This window comes from Schistocerca americana, chromosome 5 (assembly GCF_021461395.2).
Source record: "Schistocerca americana isolate TAMUIC-IGC-003095 chromosome 5, iqSchAmer2.1, whole genome shotgun sequence".
In the NCBI taxonomy this organism is placed as follows: Eukaryota; Metazoa; Arthropoda; class Insecta; order Orthoptera; family Acrididae; genus Schistocerca; species Schistocerca americana.
In genome coordinates, this window is record NC_060123.1 from 64,444,872 (window position 1) to 64,462,772 (window position 17,901).

At 44.0% G+C, this 17,901-nt stretch overlaps 1 protein-coding gene across 1 annotated transcript in view; it reads right to left on the bottom strand.

Moving 5' to 3' along the window:
- Positions 1–17,901, bottom strand: part of LOC124616030 (MAU2 chromatid cohesion factor homolog) — a 184,144-nt gene that overhangs the window by 31,157 nt on the left and 135,086 nt on the right. The window lies entirely within an intron of this gene.

The window sequence follows — 17,901 nt, forward strand, 5'->3', positions numbered from 1 at the left end:
CAGTTTCTATTGGGAGCCATCTCACTATCTGGCATCAAAACTTCGTGCATTTTCAAGAGAACCGCTAACAGGGAGAAACAAAGCCTGTACACACAAAATGGAACATGCAAATATCCACAGCCAGTATTTGTGATACTACCACACACACAACAAGAATGCAATAGTTTCAGAAACATCATTCAGCAACACAGTTTATAACAGCTATAGTTTTAGGGCGAAGAAAAAAAAAAAGAAAGGAAAAAGAGAGAGAGAGAGAGAGAGAGAGAGAGAGAGAGAGAGAGAGAGAGAGAGAGAGAAATGCGTGCGTGGCTCCCAAATTCAAACGGTCATCTCAGGGTTTTTTTTTTTTTTTGAGGGTGGGGGGTTTGCATTCGAATGAAAGAGACAAGCTGGCATCAGTTGTGGAGTTTTAGCAATCGTACAACAATTGCCTAATGATAAGAGAAGAAAAGGTCTGGGATTTCCCACTGAATGGAATATTTCCAGTGCTAAACTCCTGAAACTGCCAAGCTAGATATTTTCATACTTATTTATGTAACATTCACCAGAAATTATTATTTTCCTTCAGATCATTTACTTTGGTGTAGAAGCTCATGCAACAAAAAGTAAATGATTATGTGCAGTGGTGCGTGTGTGTGTGTTTTTTTGGCTTTTAGTCAAGATTATCAGTGTTCTTACAGAAAGGTCTAACAAAAAACAATATATTACAAAAAAAATAGTCAATGGCCTCTCAGAGCATGACATGCATTTCCTTAAGTTAAATATTAATACTTATTTAAGATTCAAAAACTATTAAATTTGAGTTCAGGAGAATAGTTGGTAAACCAAAAACTGATATTTTTGGAAACTCTTCAAAGACATAAATTGGAATGATGTATACAGAAATGAATTGCAATGGTGTACATAGTACTCATTACATGAATGAAAAATAACACTTTGTTAACAAAGTCCTCCCATACTTGAAAACTTACTTTCTTCTACAAGTAATTCAGTACAAAGGATTTAACGTATCTTGTAAGATAAAAACTAAGTTAGAGGCAGCTCTGATAATGATGCCTTAGTACATTGCAAGGAAAACTGCAAAATACAGAAAGGAAGTAAGACAGATACTGAAGCAAATTACTTTTGTGAGGATAAAAATGTCACATAAAGTATCAAAATAAATAAAATATGGGATACAGTGGAGCAGACTGGTTGAATGAGAAATGAGGAGCAGCAAATAATACACTGCTAACAAATGTGTGCATGTCACAATATTTTTAACAAGTATTTTGGAATGGTTACTGAAAAACTGAATATGGCCCTCACTGCAACAGAAAAGTGTGGTGGTAAGGTAAAGTAAAAAGAGGAAGAGGAACGTAAAGTGGAATGATTAGTGCAATTGAGAACTACAGGAAATGGAAAGTTTTTTGTGTCCATTCATACACTCAGCCAATTTAATTAGTGTCATTCCTACGTAAAAAGACATGCAATAAACATGTTAGTTGCTGAACAACTGTGTGGTTCCATACGTTGTTCTGCCTTCAATGTTAAAGGATCTTCCAGTGGTCTGCCTGGTGTAAGCTGCTGTGGGTATGAGGTAGATTTTCAAGTGGGAACAACTGCAGAAGTAGAAAACTTAGAATAGTGATAATGGTCATACGAGTGATAAGCTCTTTGGGATTTTGTGGCTGTGATTCATGTTGGTCCAGTGCCTAGAGGGCAGGGAGGAATGAAATGCATTCTTGTAGTGATCAAATATTGATCTAAGAAAGTAACATTATATCTGATGAAGAAAGCTACAACCTGTATGGATGGAAATAAAAGAAAAAGACGGTAAATAGGAACACCAGTATGGTTCAATGTAAGAGAACAAGTGTTACTAAGAAGTCACAAAGTTCTGTCCTTTACATGAGGGACCATTCATTACGAGAAGTATGCCTCATCCTAAGGCGACTGTGCTTGCCGATATAAGTTCACGAAAGGAAAAACGAATTTACAGTATTCAGAATATGAGGCTGTTCATACCCAAGTAAATCAAAGTTAAAATTGATTTACAAACTTAAAAATTTACAGTACAGGAAATATCAACTTCTAAAGAAATACCGGACACCTGAAGAGATAATATTTATGCATATCAGACATTTTTGGAGATTATGAGAATGCACTAACATAGGCTTACACATGGTGGGACAGTATTGCACCTAATTTCTAATGCGGTTACATGTTGCTGGTAGGAGAATGCTGTGTTTGTGCCCTAGTTACAGGGTGGCAATAAGAGTGATATACTGTATGCGAGTTTTGAGGTTCATGGTTAATATGCAGTTCCCGGACAGTCAGGGAACTAAATCATTTTGTTACCCTTAAAAGGGTTTTGCTCTGATGGAGATGTTTTATGGTTTGTGCATAAGATATGTGTAGGTGTGACAGACCTGAGAGAGAGACTGTTTACATTCTAGAGATCAATGTGTACTTGCATAAGAGATAGAAAATAAGAGATAGAAAGTATCCCTTATGGCAAGGAACTCTTGTTTTTATCAATGACGACTTGGGACACCCAATGCTATCGAGAAAATTATCAATGTCGCTACTAACAAGATGCAAAGAAGCATAAATCCTTTCCAAGTCTCTCTCCAATGTAAGCCATGTTCTGAGACAACAATGCTCTCCCCAAAAATGATGCCAAGAGTTCAGGTACCCTTTCAGAACTAAAAATTTGTGTACAACTTTGAGTTTTGTACTGTAGCACGTCAAGTTTTTTAGGGGAACATTTGCTTGAATATGTAGAAATGGCAAGGGTTTATACAGGGCTGTTACAAATGATTGAAGCGATTTCATAAATTCACTGTAGCTCCATTCATTGACATATGGTCACAACACACTACAGATACTTAGAAAAACTCATAATGTTTTGTTCGGCTGAAGCCGCACTTGCAGGTTTCTGCCGCCAGAGCGCTCGAGAGCGCAGTGAGACAAAATAGCGACAGGAGCCAAGAAAGCGTATGTCGTGCTTGAAATGCACTCACATCAGTCAGTCATAACAGTGCAACGACGCTTCAGGATTAAGTTCAACAAAGATCCACCAACTGCTAACTCCATTCGGCGATGGTATGCGCAGTTTAAAGCTTCTGGATGCCTCTGTAAGGGGAAATCAACGGGCCGGCCTGCAGTGAGCAAAGAAACGGTTGAACGCGTGCAGGCAAGTTTCACGTGTAGCCGCGGAAGTCGACGAATAAAGCAAGCAGGGAGCTAAACGGTTTGGAAAATCTTACGGAAAAGGCTAAAGCAGAAGCATTTCTTAAACAGGAGATTGGAAAACTGATGGATCGGTCGTGGTGGAGATCATGATCAACAATTCATGTCATGGCCTCCACGCTCTCCCGACTTAACCCCATGTGATTTCTTTCTGTGGGGTTATGTGAAAGATTCAGTGTTTAAACCTCCTCTACCAAGAAACGTGCCAGAACTGCGAGCTCGCATCAACGATGCTTTCGAACTCATTGATGGGGACATGCTGCGCCGAGTGTGGGAGGAACTTGATTATCGGCTTGATGTCTGCCGAATCACTAAAGGGGCACATATCGCACATTTGTGAATGCCTAAAAAAACTTTTTGAGTTTTGGAATGTGTGTGCAAAGCATTGTGAAAATATCTCAAATAATAAAGTTATTGTAGAGCTGTGAAATTGCTTCAATCATTTGTAATAATCCTGTATTTCTCCACAAGGTAGTTTACAGTAAGCATATTTTATGTAACTTTTGTAGGGCAGTGTGTCCTCAGACGACTTCTGATCTATTTAGTGAATATCAAGTGTATTCATATAATGTTCCTATTCTGAATGTGAAAAGTGAAAAGACAAAAGTAGCAGCAAGTTTACTCACAATTTTTAACAAAAATGATACATTTCTATGGATTGTTGGTGTGTAACATCCTCACAATCTCTTGAAGGTTTCTACAAACAATTTCTCAATCTGAGATAACAAATAGCTGTCAGATTCTTGCGAGACACTGGATGTTTGAATCAATAACCCTTTACTAGTTGATTGTAACAAATGACCTTGACCTTTTGACAAAGATGTCTTCATTTAATACAATAAACTTAACTCAGTCAGTTAGACATTACAGGGATATGTTTATGATGAACATAAAGTTGCACATTAATTACAGTTATAAAGAAGAGAGAACAATTTTATGTTGAGGTCACAATAAAAGAGGATTCTTTGATCCATTTCTTTAAATAGGTTGTGGGTCTAGCTAATAAGTGTTACATACAATATGAAAAAAACTAAATGTATAATATTTGTAATTGTTTCTGTCACTTTAGAAATATAGAAATTGGTTACATTTACAGGTTCACAGGGGCAGCAGATGAAAGGGCATAGAAATTTTGAGACATAAAAACCTGGAATATATGTGAATGTATCACACTAAAATTTCTGTTGCTCCATTGATGACATATATGAATGAGTAAACCTGTAGTTACAGTATTATTCTTGTAATAATTCATGTCATATGATGTTATTCTGCAAGTTTCATTATGTATTGTAGATATTTGTCTCTGTTTCATTTTGTGCACATTCCGTTTGAGGTATTTGTCGGGCTATGGGTGACGTTGTGGTGCAGTAGCTGATGATGATGTGATGTCAGAGCAAGTGCAGAGAGGCCTCATCAAGAATTGCAGTTTGAAGGAATACACAGACAGAAGATTTCTTCAACCCTAATGAACAATGCTGAAAAAGAGAACACTGAGCTTGGATATCTATTTTAAGCAGTTTCTTTTCTAAAGTCTCCAGACTGACTTCTCTTATGATAGTATCACAAGAGATATCATATGTTGTGTGACTCAGTCTGAATTTAATTTGTTAAAGAGAACTCCAGTCTATGAATTTACGTATAATGGGTAAATAATTATTTTGTGTGGTGGACTACGATAGCAGCATCATCACGGTCACAGTCTAACACTTTATTGCTAACATAAACTCATGTGGCATCTTCCAAAGTTACCCTACAGTTTCTACATTAGGCACTCACTACAGAGAGAAAAAACACTAGCCAAAGAAGAAAAATTGGTCAACACACAAGTAAAAATGGACTGGTACGCAGAGAGCAGATCATCCATGAACGAAAATATATTGCCTAATACTGGAAAAATACTTCAAAACACTGGAAAAAAAAAAAAAATTCCTGGACACAGGGAGAATGAGGGACCACTGGACGGACGGACGGACGGACGGACAGATGTACACATGCATCCCCCCCCCCAACACACACACATATTGGGGGAGGGGGGGAGGGCGGGAGTATTTTAGATCATCATCTTAAGCAAAACATCTTCCCTCAACTCTATCACAGTTGGAGCAATGACCTGAACTATGCCCCAAGGTTCAAATACAATGGGCTAGACAACTCTACAGAATGCTTCTCTCTCGTAATATTTCTGAAGGCTGTTCTACTTCTTTCAGTCTGTTACCGAAGTGCTCCCTGTGATTCATGGAAAATTGCAATTACCATTCAAATGGAACTTACTGATTCAATTTGAACCATCATGTTAATAAGTACCCCCTTTCTATATATTTTGATGTTCCAGTACCTACACAAAGATTGTAGCACACCATCTTAAAATAGGACAGAAGTTGTATTTTGCTTCATGATAGAAATGGCTGTCTGATTACTTGTGAGTGTTTCAGCACACAGACATTTATCATATTAATTGCAAGTTGTCAACATGTATAAACATAACTCTTCTCTTTAAGCGTCAATTATAGAAATAATGCTTTCCTTACACCACTGTGTGACCATTCATGGAAATAAAAAGGCATTACGAGGCTAAGGTTGAACCAAGAGTCTTCCTAGGATGCTACACCTTCAAGCTGGGGCATCAGATACTGACAAGACTTCTGACCGGACAGTGCAAATAATGTTCAAAGAATCTTTTAACGAAAATTGCTCCAGAACTAGTGCTCAAAGCCATCAAAACCTTGCTCTGGGCACACAGCCAAGGGGTGAATGATACCTGCTTGAGAAATTCTGCAAAAATTCATCAAGTAAACTTATGATAAATCTTCCTCCATGTGCTATGGGCTCCATCCCAGCTTTCTGTGATTGCACGGTTGGACAAATTGTTTATCAGCATGGCATTTAATTTACAATCAAAATGTTAAACAAGGCTGTTCTTTGTACCTGCTTATTTTGCCTCCTAATCCCAAGTTCGAGTCTCGATCCGGCACACAGTTTTAATCTGCCAGGAAGTTTCGTATCAGCACACACTCCGCCGCAGAGTGAAAATCTCATTCTGAATGACATAAATGGTTGGTCTTCTGGGCCCAAAATTTTTGTAAGTGGTTGATCCTCAGTGTTACATTTTGAATGAGAATCCAACGTTCTGTGATTTAAGGAATTCATTGAACACTATCCTGTGCAACATAATTCATCTTGCATAAAAAATTTTACCTTTGAAAATAACGCTTCTCAAACCACCATTTGCAATATTTTCCCACAACCTGCTAGAAATGTAAGCAGTTGTGAAATCACACTCATCAAAACAAGGTCCACAAGAAAGACACATCGAAAGAAGTTTGTTATTACAAAGTGTCGCATAGTCTTTGATACACTTTCCTGTTGCCAGATGCTAGTGTGTGCACTGTGTTCTCTTGTTGTAAATTGCATGTTTTCTTTGTGACTTGAGTTTCATTTTAGTGTTATTCTATCATTAATGTTTTATTGCTGCAGTATTATTTCTGCAGCAGCAGGCTACAGTAAAATTCTTTGTCACAAAATCACTTCTTACAATTTAAAAAATAAAAAATAAAAATAATAATAATAAAAAATACTGGTAACTAAGACAATGAAAACTTCCCAAAATTCTAAAAGATTTCAGGGGTTTTCATAGATATCTCAGTTGTCCCAGAGTGTATACACCCTAAACTACTGGAAAATCGAGGTTGGAATATCAACAATGTTGAGGAAAGAATAGATTTGGAATGCAACTGCCATGCTGAACCGCAGTGTGAAGAGGGGCAGGGATAGCACAGGGACTACAGAAGGCAGCATGACAAGACTATCAAGTGCAGTATAGGGGGGGGGGGGGGGGGCATGGAAAAGGAGACGTGTAGGGCAGATGAAAGACAGGCAGGTGCGCTGGAAGAGGGCGGCACACAATGAGAGTGAGAGGATGTGAATAGGGAGTAGGTGATAGGACAGACGAGGTGGAAACAGTTGGGTGGAGGGTGTTAGGACAGTAAGTTACCACAGGTTGAGGTCTGGAAATTTTGGAAGTGGAGAATGTGTTGTAAGGATAACTCCAGATGGCTTGGTTTGTGAAGCAGCCAATGAAATCAAGCTTGTTATGTTCAGCTGCATGTTGTACAATGTGGTGTTCACAGTTTGCTGGTGACCATTCAGGTTCGTTGTCATACCCATACAAAAAGCTGTGCAATGATTGCAACAGAGCTGGTAAGTGACACAGCCGTTTTCACTAGTGGCCTGGTCGCTGATGGGGTAGGACAAGCCTGTGACAATTGGAACATGGAGTGCTGGGTGAGTGGACTGGGCAAGACTTGCATCTGTGTCTTCCACAGGGGTATGATCCCTGTGGCAAGGGTTGGGATTGGGAGTGGCATAGGGATGCGCTAGGACATTGCGGAGGTTGGGTGTGCAACAGAACACTACTTTAGGAGGTGTGGGAAGGATCTCCGATATGGTGTCCACATTTCAGGGCATAATGATAGGTAATCAAAGCCCCCGATGATGTGGTACAATTGTTCGAGTCCAGGGTGTATTGGGTGACAGAGGGGGCACTCTTTTGTAGTTGATGCTTGTGGGGTCATGGGAGGGCTGGGGGTGTATGGGGAAATGGCACAGGAGTTCTGTTTGCGGACTAGGTATAGGGGATAGTGCCTATCTGTGAAGGCCTTAGTGAAAAGGCCTTGATGGGCAAGGGAGATCTTATTACTGCAGATATGCTATTCCCAGATGGCTAGTCTGTATGGGAGGGACTTTTTGGTGTAGAAGGAATGGCAGCTGTCAAAATGCAAGTACTGTTGCTGGTTGATGGGTTTAATATGGATAGAGGAGAGGATGGAGTCATCCGAGAGGTGGAGGGCAACATCCAAGAAGGCAGCACACTGCACTGAGGAGGAACAGGTGAAGGAGATGGAAGAGAAGATGGATACATTACCTAGGCAGTGAGTCCAGATCATGAGGATGTCATCAATGAACCTGAACTAGACCAGGGGTTTGTTGTTTTGGTAGGCTAAGACAGTTCCCTCTAGATGACCCATGTGGTGATGGTACTCATGACTCCAGAGAGTACAGCATCACAATTGATAAGTTGTGCTCGAAACACTTGTAACGCAGCAGCTGTATGGGTTGGCAGTATGAACTACACCGAGATCCACCAGTGGCCACATCTGCCAATCCATGGGGCATCACCTGCATGGATAGCGATTGGTTGATGCCTGGTTAAATGCTAGAGCACTGAGCTACAGTGGACAGTTCTCTTAGTGTGCCGAACCATGTACAGTCTCAAGTTACTGCAGAGTCTACTAGCTGCAGTGTTCATCAGTTGTCTCTGAGACTTATGCTCCTTAGGCATCAAAGGACAGATCTGGACTCGATGTAGGCATCACTCAGAGGCACAGTGACAGGACTTAAATATTTTGTGGGGCTTTTAATAATTTCAAATATCTTATTGTGCTGGATATTTCACAAGAAGAAGCATCATTTAAGTTGAGTATTTCTTCATATTTAATAAATATCATTTTATTACTTATTGTTTGGAATCTTTCTGATTAAAGATAAGCTATGCCATCCACCTACATTACCAACAGCGCATAAACAGGTTAGCAAAGGAGTGTGTCTTGTGAGTGCCCATGGCTGTGCCACTGATTTCTTTGTATACCTTCCCTTCAAAGGAGAAATAGTGTGGATTAGGATGAAGTTAGTAAGGTGCATGAGGAATGAGATAGTGGTTTTGGAGTCTGAAGGACATTGGAAAAGGTAGTGTTCAACAGCAGCAAGACCATGGCCATGAAGGTTGTTGCTGTATAGGGAAGTGGTGTCAACAGTGATGATTACAGATCCAGGAACAGGGTGTCTACATGGACAAGGAAAAAATTTCTGGATTTTTCCCAGATATGCCGGTAAAAAAAATATACGTTTTCCCAGGCAAAAGTGCACTTTTTCCGTGCTAAGTGACAGTAGGTTTTTCCGTAGATTTCCCCCTGGAACTGTAAAACTTGTCAATCCTTTGAATTGGTAACATTTTATACAATGGCCTAGAACTTCCTGGCACTTTATGGGAAAAAAAGGGAGCGAAGTTTTGGAAAGACCTTTAATGGGGGAAAGGGGGGGGGGGGGGGGGGAGAGAGAGAGAGAGAGAGAGACTGGGGGGGGGGGGGGGGGGGGAGTTTGGAAAGCCCTTTGATTCACAGCAACATATATGCTGCATATCCTCGTATTACAAAAGTATAAATTTGAGTTCCACCAAACACAGCATGTCATTTTCTGGAGTGTTGAAAATGAGAGTGCGATCCCCTTTTGTAAGCCAATCATATCTCGTGCCACGTGATCTCGCCAGCCGATGACAGCAGATATTCAGAGCATAGCACATGTGTTGTAGTCAGCGAATAGCAAGATCACTGTTAAGTAGCATGAACACACAAAGAGAAAATGTTAATTGTTTACATTAATATACATAGTGTAGTTACAAGAGAAGCTAAGCTTTCACATGTAAGATTCATCTTTTTTTTTTGCCTGTGTTATCCTTTAAGATATATCACACAAATGTGCCAGTAAATTTAAAATAATGATGCTCTGGTCTCCTGAGCTCAAAATTCTTCTAAGTGGCTCGTCCTCAAAGTGTTAAGTTTTAAACAAGAGTCAAATGCTCTGTGATTCAAGAAATTCATCCCACATGTGGTGTTGATTCCCACACTTTTTATAGTTGAAAATGACAGCGCGCAGTGTGTTGAGCAACAGGACAGTGTTCTTGACAATGTTTGATATTGCTGACACCCCTATACGATTTAACTCTACTCTAAACATGCCATGGTGCTGGAACTAAACTGAACATGTTCTGACCGCTGGAGCATAGTGTGACCGTAATGTTTACCCTGGTATACAGGGTGGGACCACACGTAAGTCACATGCAACGAAAATCTGTAATGCAACCATCTGTGTGTGGCGTGTTTATAATTATGTATTATTTATATTTTAGGACAATTAATATGTAAAAAACACACCACATGTCATAAAGAAAGCATGTAAACTGTCCGAGGATGAATCACAACGATTCGAAACCGGTAACGGTAGCCTTTGAATAAAGGAACTGAAAGTAAATTTGTGGCTGGTTGCTGTCCTAACACCATCAACATTTGATGAAATCTTAAAGTGATCCAAAGCAGAAAAGAGTGTTTTTGCTTTTTCCTGTTTTGCACCTGCCAATGGCGTGACCATTGGGGGGTGTAACATTGACAATTGTGAGAATAAAATGGCAAAGGGTCACTAAGATACCACGTCCCACCCCCCCAGTTCGTCAACACTCTGGGCACTAGCCACACACATCTGTTGGACACTTTTACAATGTCCTTTTACTGAGACAGCCATCCACTGATTTCTAGGTGATAGCATGAAGAGATGCCTGTCATGCTGGCACACAGGAATCACTAATGGCTGTCTCTGTATAGTGACATTTTTAAAGTGCTTAAGAAAAGTGTGTGGATGGCACCGACAGTGTTGATGGAGTGGAGGGGCATCTTAGACGGACTTTTGCCATTTTACTTATGCTTTTATTAATGTTGCATTCCCCCCATGACACAGGACACAGGAGGGTGAGAAACTGGAGGGCTGAAAAAGCACATAAACACCTTTTGTTGCTTTGGGTCACGCTCAAATTTTACCTAATGGTCACGAGTGGTTCCAAACTGTAGAACTAAGCAAAAGTTGTACTCAAACTGCATTTGAAAGGGGTGTGATCACATTCAGTGGTATTGCAGACCCATGGTGTCCTTAGAGAAGGGCTGAATCGTCTGGGGGATATCAGCAGTGTTATATCAAGGACACTGTCCTGTTACTCATCGCACAGCAAAATGTCTTTTCCATGGCAAAATGTGTGGGAATCAATACCCCAAGGTAAGAATGGTTTCATTGATTCCTTTTATGTCGATTCTGAGGGGCGCTGTGTCTAAAATGTTTCCCTCAGCCTCCCACAAGGAAACTGCAACGTTTCAAGTCTGGGCATCACAGTTGTGGCGTCGATAGGTCACATCGACCACACAAATTACGATCTTTGGAATATTAACTGCTCTGACGAGCCGCCATGTTTAATTCAGTCTGCTTTTGTACTTCATGCAGTGTTCACGTGTATCAGTCTCTATGGTAAAATGTATGTTTATATAGAAAACTTGGGAACTGTTTATTACTTATATTACGACCCATATCCAGAATCCCATATTGGTGACCCCAGACAAAAAGTTCTACGTCTTCCACGACTCCCGCGCCGGTCGTATAGAATCAACAGGTTTCACGTCCGATGCCTTACCTACATCACCTAACATTCTTAATGAAGATTTGGAGGCCCAGCTCTTACGACCAGGCCAACACAACCCTCCACCACCGGTTATTTCGCAGCTAACGGACAATGATCTATGATCTTCGACGAGGATAACCTCTACTTTAGCAACTCCACAACGACCGAGTGTTACGCAGTTACCTCAAACAATGGACTCGGGCTTTGTTTCGCCAGACTATGCACAGCAACAAGTGAAAAGTGAAGTGGATGATCTTCTAAATAGTGTGACGATCGATCACTCGTACAAAGTTCAAAGGGACCGAAATTCGCACACATGCTTTGATCCTCTACGCGCCACGACGTCAGTGACAGTAGTGCCGTGTGCAACACCGCCATTTGTGCAAAACGCACACACAGTCAACTATTACCAAGCTACGCCAGCCTCGCCTTCCTCACAAATCAGTAACAGACATTTTTATGCATCCAATTTGCCAGAGCAAACCACTGGAGCGGCGGCCCAGTTTCGCGACCATGTGAGTACGAATGCACCCAACATAGCCACTTCACCCAGCAATGTTGTACTACGACAGTGCGACCGCCAACAGGTTTCACCAGCGTATTATGGTCCTACCACGAAACGTGCATGGCCAGTGTGCGCGGAAAACTCTCGTTGTTGCCACTTTAAGCTCCAGGACAATGACCCCCCCCCCCCCCACCCCACCAACAGGGGACTTGATTCCAACCATACAACCGCTCGCTCCTTCCGCAGTACTGTCTGCGTCTGCTGTGCCGGCCTTCCTTGTCATTTCCGAGTTGGACAATGTCAGTGCTATTCCCACAATTTCTGGTCCAGTGTACGGGCCCTCATTACGTGTCGCTCACCTGTTCGCTCCCATGGTATTGACTGTGCCTGCCGCGTCGTGTTTTCGGGTGTCTTCGGAGACATTATAACCAGCCGTTGTTCCGAACGTGTGTGCTAGTAACATTTACGCTCTGGTGATGCCGGATCTCAGCATGAACTCTTGTGCAGCGGGACCGCAGGCCTTCCAAGACACGCCGAAACCACCTACGCCTCCACCTCCAGGCCGCCTACCCAAGCTACCTCCCCAATACGAGGACAATCCAGTTTCATGGCTCGCACTGGTGGAGCACCTCTTCAAGCTGCATCAAGTGACTGATGACAACTCCAAGTTCCTATGTTTGGTCACACACCTTCACGTCCACTCTGATTTAATTTGTGAGCTTCTACTTTCACCTCCACCACCACTGAAGTACGAGTTCGGCAAGAAAACTGTATTGGACCGAACTGCTTGCTCGCCACAGGCATTGGTAATCAAGATTCTGTGCGAGGAGCACCTGGGGGACCGCACTCCGTTACAACTTTGGTGCCACCTCAGGTTACTCGTGAGTGAACACACGATGCCAGACGTCACTCTGTGGGCGGTATGGTCTGCCAAGTTACCTACCAACCAACAGCTACACCTACTGCCGCACTTTTTCGAGTCTATCGGTTCTTGCCTACACATTGCAGATCAGCTGTATGTGCTCCTTCACCAGAAACACCCAGCTCATCCCCCATCACTGTGTGACACTACACTTCCTGTTTACTGGTCGTCTGCAGGCAGGGGCAGGGCCCGTTTCGCTTCCACGCCTTCTACGCCACCAGGCAGTACTCGTTCTCTATCTCCTCTTTCCGAGCACTCAAGACTCACTCACACTCCATATGTCCTGGTTTATGTCCCAGAACAGATCAACGAGGACAAGCCTCCCCCGCTATCACAGTCACTGCCACCGCCACATCCGGTTCATCCGTACTGTTGGTACCACAAGATTTTTTGGGGGCTGAGGCCAAGAAGTGCAGGTTACCTTGCCAACACCCAAACCCCGACCGCAGGAACTAAGTGACACTGTGTCCTGCGGGTAACTTCACAGGCGTCCTCTAACATTGCACTCCATCCACTTGTCGCCTTGCTCGAGCGGTCGTTTATATGTGACAGACATTTCATCGCAGTTTGTCTACCTAATTGACACTGGCGCTGACGTGTCTATCATACCTTGATTGTTGGCTCCTACCAAATTTTCACCGACAAAGTCTCTCCTACGAGCTGTCAACGCATCAACTTTACAAACTGTCGGTCCTGTGAAAGTGATGGTGCACCTATCCCCATCTTGGCGTTTCCTTTCCTGTCCCATTACAAGCTCTCCCCGAACGTAGTCCAGTGTTCAGTGTTACACCACTCGTCTAACACTCAGATACTGTGCTCCGGCACCCATACTCCTCATTCCGTTTCCACTCAACATGGGATTTAGTTCACGTGTGTTCCGCCCTCGCGGGCAAGATTGTCACCTGCATCACTAACCTACTTTCAGAATACAACTCAGCAGTGCACCTCCGCCGGGAGAACGACGAGCTGAAACAATGCATTGCTCACATTTACGAGCTCGCTGCGGCCCGCACCTTGCTGTTGAAACTGCAATTCGTTGTTCCTTCCCTGGATCGAACTTCATCAACAAGCATCAGTTCAAACACTCATCAGGTTAGTTCAAAAACATTCACTGCATGTGATGATTCACATTCAGTGACCTCTGCACCACCCAAGTGCCCACTACGCACAGTGCCTCGTGTTTCAAACAGTGTCTCTAATAACAGTCGCTCACATAGCATGACCATGCCCACTATGCAGGCAGCCGCCCCGCTTGTTGATAAACATTCCCCCTCTCCCGCATGCCAGCCAAGCAACTCGGCGGCCATTACTGTCCCTCGCGTGACGCCAGCGCCTCTCTCACCCGGGCCGGTTACTCAAGGCAAAGTTTACAACAGACAGTTGCTGCGCACCCCACTCCGCTCCGTGCTGCCGACCTCTACAAACGAGCGCACACCACGCTCGCGTAATGGGCATGTGACTTTCGTGCTGCTCTTTCCCACTAGTGCTAATGGCTACGTGTCATCGCGCCCCACTCGTCCCAAAACTCCACGTCAGAATGTTACTCAGCCTCGTGTGCAGTTCTCAGTCTCTTCCGTCACTGATGGAACGACAGACAAGATAATTACCTCTGCCGGTCCTCAGTTGCGTGTGGCCCAGCAGTAAATTAACGAACTACTGGAGGCAGGCATTATACAGCCATCGGTCAGCAATTGGTCTTCACCAATTCAGCTCGTCACCAAACACGATGGTTCTTTTCGAATGTGTGGTGATTACAGACGTTTAAATGCTCGCACTGTCATGGATAATTACCCCGTGCCAAACATAAATTCATATGTTATAGGGCGCCACAATCTTCAGTGTGATCGACTGCAAACATGCTTATCACCAGAAACCTGTAGCACCTGAAGACATTCCAAAGACTGCGATCATCACGTCGCTCGGTTCGTTCCAGTACAACTTCATTGACTCAATCTTACGACAATTTGAGTTCTGCTTCGCATATCTGGATGACATACTCATTTTCAGCAAATCGACGGAAGACCACGAAGATCATTTATCCCAGGTCCTCCAGACTTTGGCATCCAACGGTGTCGAGGTCAACAAAGAAAAATTCCAATTGCATCAGTCTTCTGTGACGCTTCTAGGTTACACTATCTTCATAGACAGAATACAGCCTCCCAAACCCCGTCATTGCCACCCCCAGCTACATACAAAGAACTCAGATGTTTCCTAGGTACTATAAATTACTACTGCCGTCATCTACCTTCTGCCACTGCTGTGCAAACCCCGCTGATGGACTCACTCTCTGGCAAACAAAATTCGCGCATTAAACCAGTCTTTTGGACTGAACCTATGCTAGAGGCTTCAGGGCTCTTAAAACAGCTTTAGCTCACGAAGTCGTACTCACCCACCCTGATCCGTCTGCCAATTTGTTTATCACTACTGACGCCAGCGACATCGCAGTCGGAGCAGTTTTACAACAGAGCAAAGGTGACACATATCACCACTTCATTTCTTCTCCAAAAAACTGTCTACAGCACAGAAGAAATATTCCGCTTTTGATAGAGAGCTTCTGGCAGTGTACGAGGCCGTCAAGCATTTACGCACTGACGTCGAGGGACGTCCTTTCTTCATTCTTATTGATCACAAACCGCTGGCGGACGCCTTCTGCAACCTGCCACAGGATTCCCGCCCCCGACATTTCCACCACTTCGACGTGGTCTCTCAATTTACTACAGATGTACGCTATGTCAAAGGCACGGAGAACATACGCTGATTTCCTCTCGCAGATCAATGTTGTTTCAAGTATTGTTGATTTATCCGACCTCGCTGCTCTACAGGCTTTTGACAAGGACACTCAGGTTCTGCTCACGGACCCACAGTCTTTGCTCATGTTTGCCAAGGCTAAGTTCCCTGGCATTTTGGATGAAGTGTGGTGTGACTCTTCTATGGGCATTCTGCGGCCTTGCGCTCCCGCCCACGCTGCGCCGACAGGTTTTCAATGCCTTGCATAATCTTACCCACCTCAGTGTCCGAGCCACCAGTCGCCTCGTCACCAAGTGTTTTGTGTGGAAAGATGTGAAACGGGACTGTCAAACACAGGCATGCAGCTACATTTCCTTTAAACGAAACAAAATAGGACGTAATACCTCTCCACCACTCAGCAAGTTTGACATCCCTAAGGAACATTTCCGTCATGTACATATCGACCTTATCGATCCCCTGTTTCCGTTGGAGGGCCACAGGTATATCCTGTCCACAATAGACCAATGTCTCATTGGGTGGAAACCGTCCCCTTACCCAACATCACAGCAGAAACTGTGGCCAAAGGATTTGTTTCTTCTTGGATCACTAGGTTCAGCAGTCCGTCCACCGTCACAACCGATCGGGGTCGACAGTTCGAATCTGCACTTTTTACGATTCTCTGTAATCTTTGCGGTACTAAAAAGATCCAGACGACAGCCTACCACCCACAAAGCAACGGGTTGGTGGAACGATGGCACCGCACCCTTAAAACTGCACTCAGGTACCACAACTGTCTCTGGTCCGTGGCACTTCCTTGGGTGTTGCTGGGCCTACGTTCTACATGTAAACCAGATTAACGTGGGACGACTTCCAAATTCGTTTTCGGCGAAAAACCGGTTTTACCTGGGGAACTAATTCTCCAACAAGATCCCGAGGATTCCCCCTCCGTCCCAGACTTTATCGGAAGGATGCGTCCACACTTTAGAAACACCCGGCTACACCCACCTGTCAGCCGTTCCCCACCTGACACTTACGTGCCGACCGCACTCAGCTCTTTCTCACACGTCATGCTCAGGGACGACTCTGTCAGACAACCCTTACAACCCCCTTACCTTGGACCCTTCGAAGTACTCCGGAGGAGCGAGACAATGTTCAACATTATGATAAAAGATTGCCTGCAAACTATTTCTCTACACAGGCTCAAGCCTGCCTTTGTAGACTGACACCTCTCTGCCGACCCAGTCGGACTGCCCGAGCACATGTTCTTTTGACAAACCTGCTAACGAGTCCGTTAAACCTACGGTTGGGTTTTCTCCGTCCAACGATTCACCACCGCAGTTCGCAGGTTCCTCAGGCATGGCATCATCATCCCCATTCACAGGTTTTGAAGACATTTCAGGTACTAGAGACACGGAGGCCCCGTCCTTCCTTTTCCACTGCAACATACCACCTGACCGCGTCGACGACGGGTCGGTTATGGTGTTAGATAATAGTGTGCTTGTACGGCTCACCGACAGCACAGACCAGACCCTCACCGAGGAACTCAATATCAAGATAGTGCACAGGTTGTCCCTCCCACAAGAGTGCGACCCCGTCATGTGTTTGAGCTTTCATTTCTCCGGACGACTCAGTCTGCTTTCGGGAAAGGCACGCTCACACGCCGCCTCCTCTCCCACACCACTACTCCCGAGATGGCCGATGCATCACTCCCTCCCCTGCTGGTTTTTGGATTATGAGATGGACCAGCGGCCGCCCTCTGCATGCCGACCCGACGGAGATGGAGCTTCCAGTAGTGCACCTGCTCCTTTGCACAACGCACCCCGACGCTGAAACTCACACGATCCCCGTCAGGGCTCATAGGCTGTACTCCGTACTATGGGAGGGGTGCTGTGTGGCTTCGATAGGTCACATCGCACACACAAATCACAATCTTTGGAATATTAACTGCTCTGACGAGCCACCATGTTTAATTAAAAAAAAATTGTTCAAATGGCTCTGAGCACTATGGGACTTAACGTCTGAGGTCATCAGTCCCCTTGAACTTAGAACTACTTAAACCTAACTAACCTAAGGACATCACACACATCCATGCCCGAGGCAGGATTCGAACCTGCGACCGTAGCGGTCGCGCGGCTCCAGACTGTAGCGCCTAGAACCGCTCGGCCACTCCAGCCGGCCATGTTTAATTCAGTCTGACTTTGTACTTCATGCAGTGTTCATGTGTATCAGTCTTTATGGTAA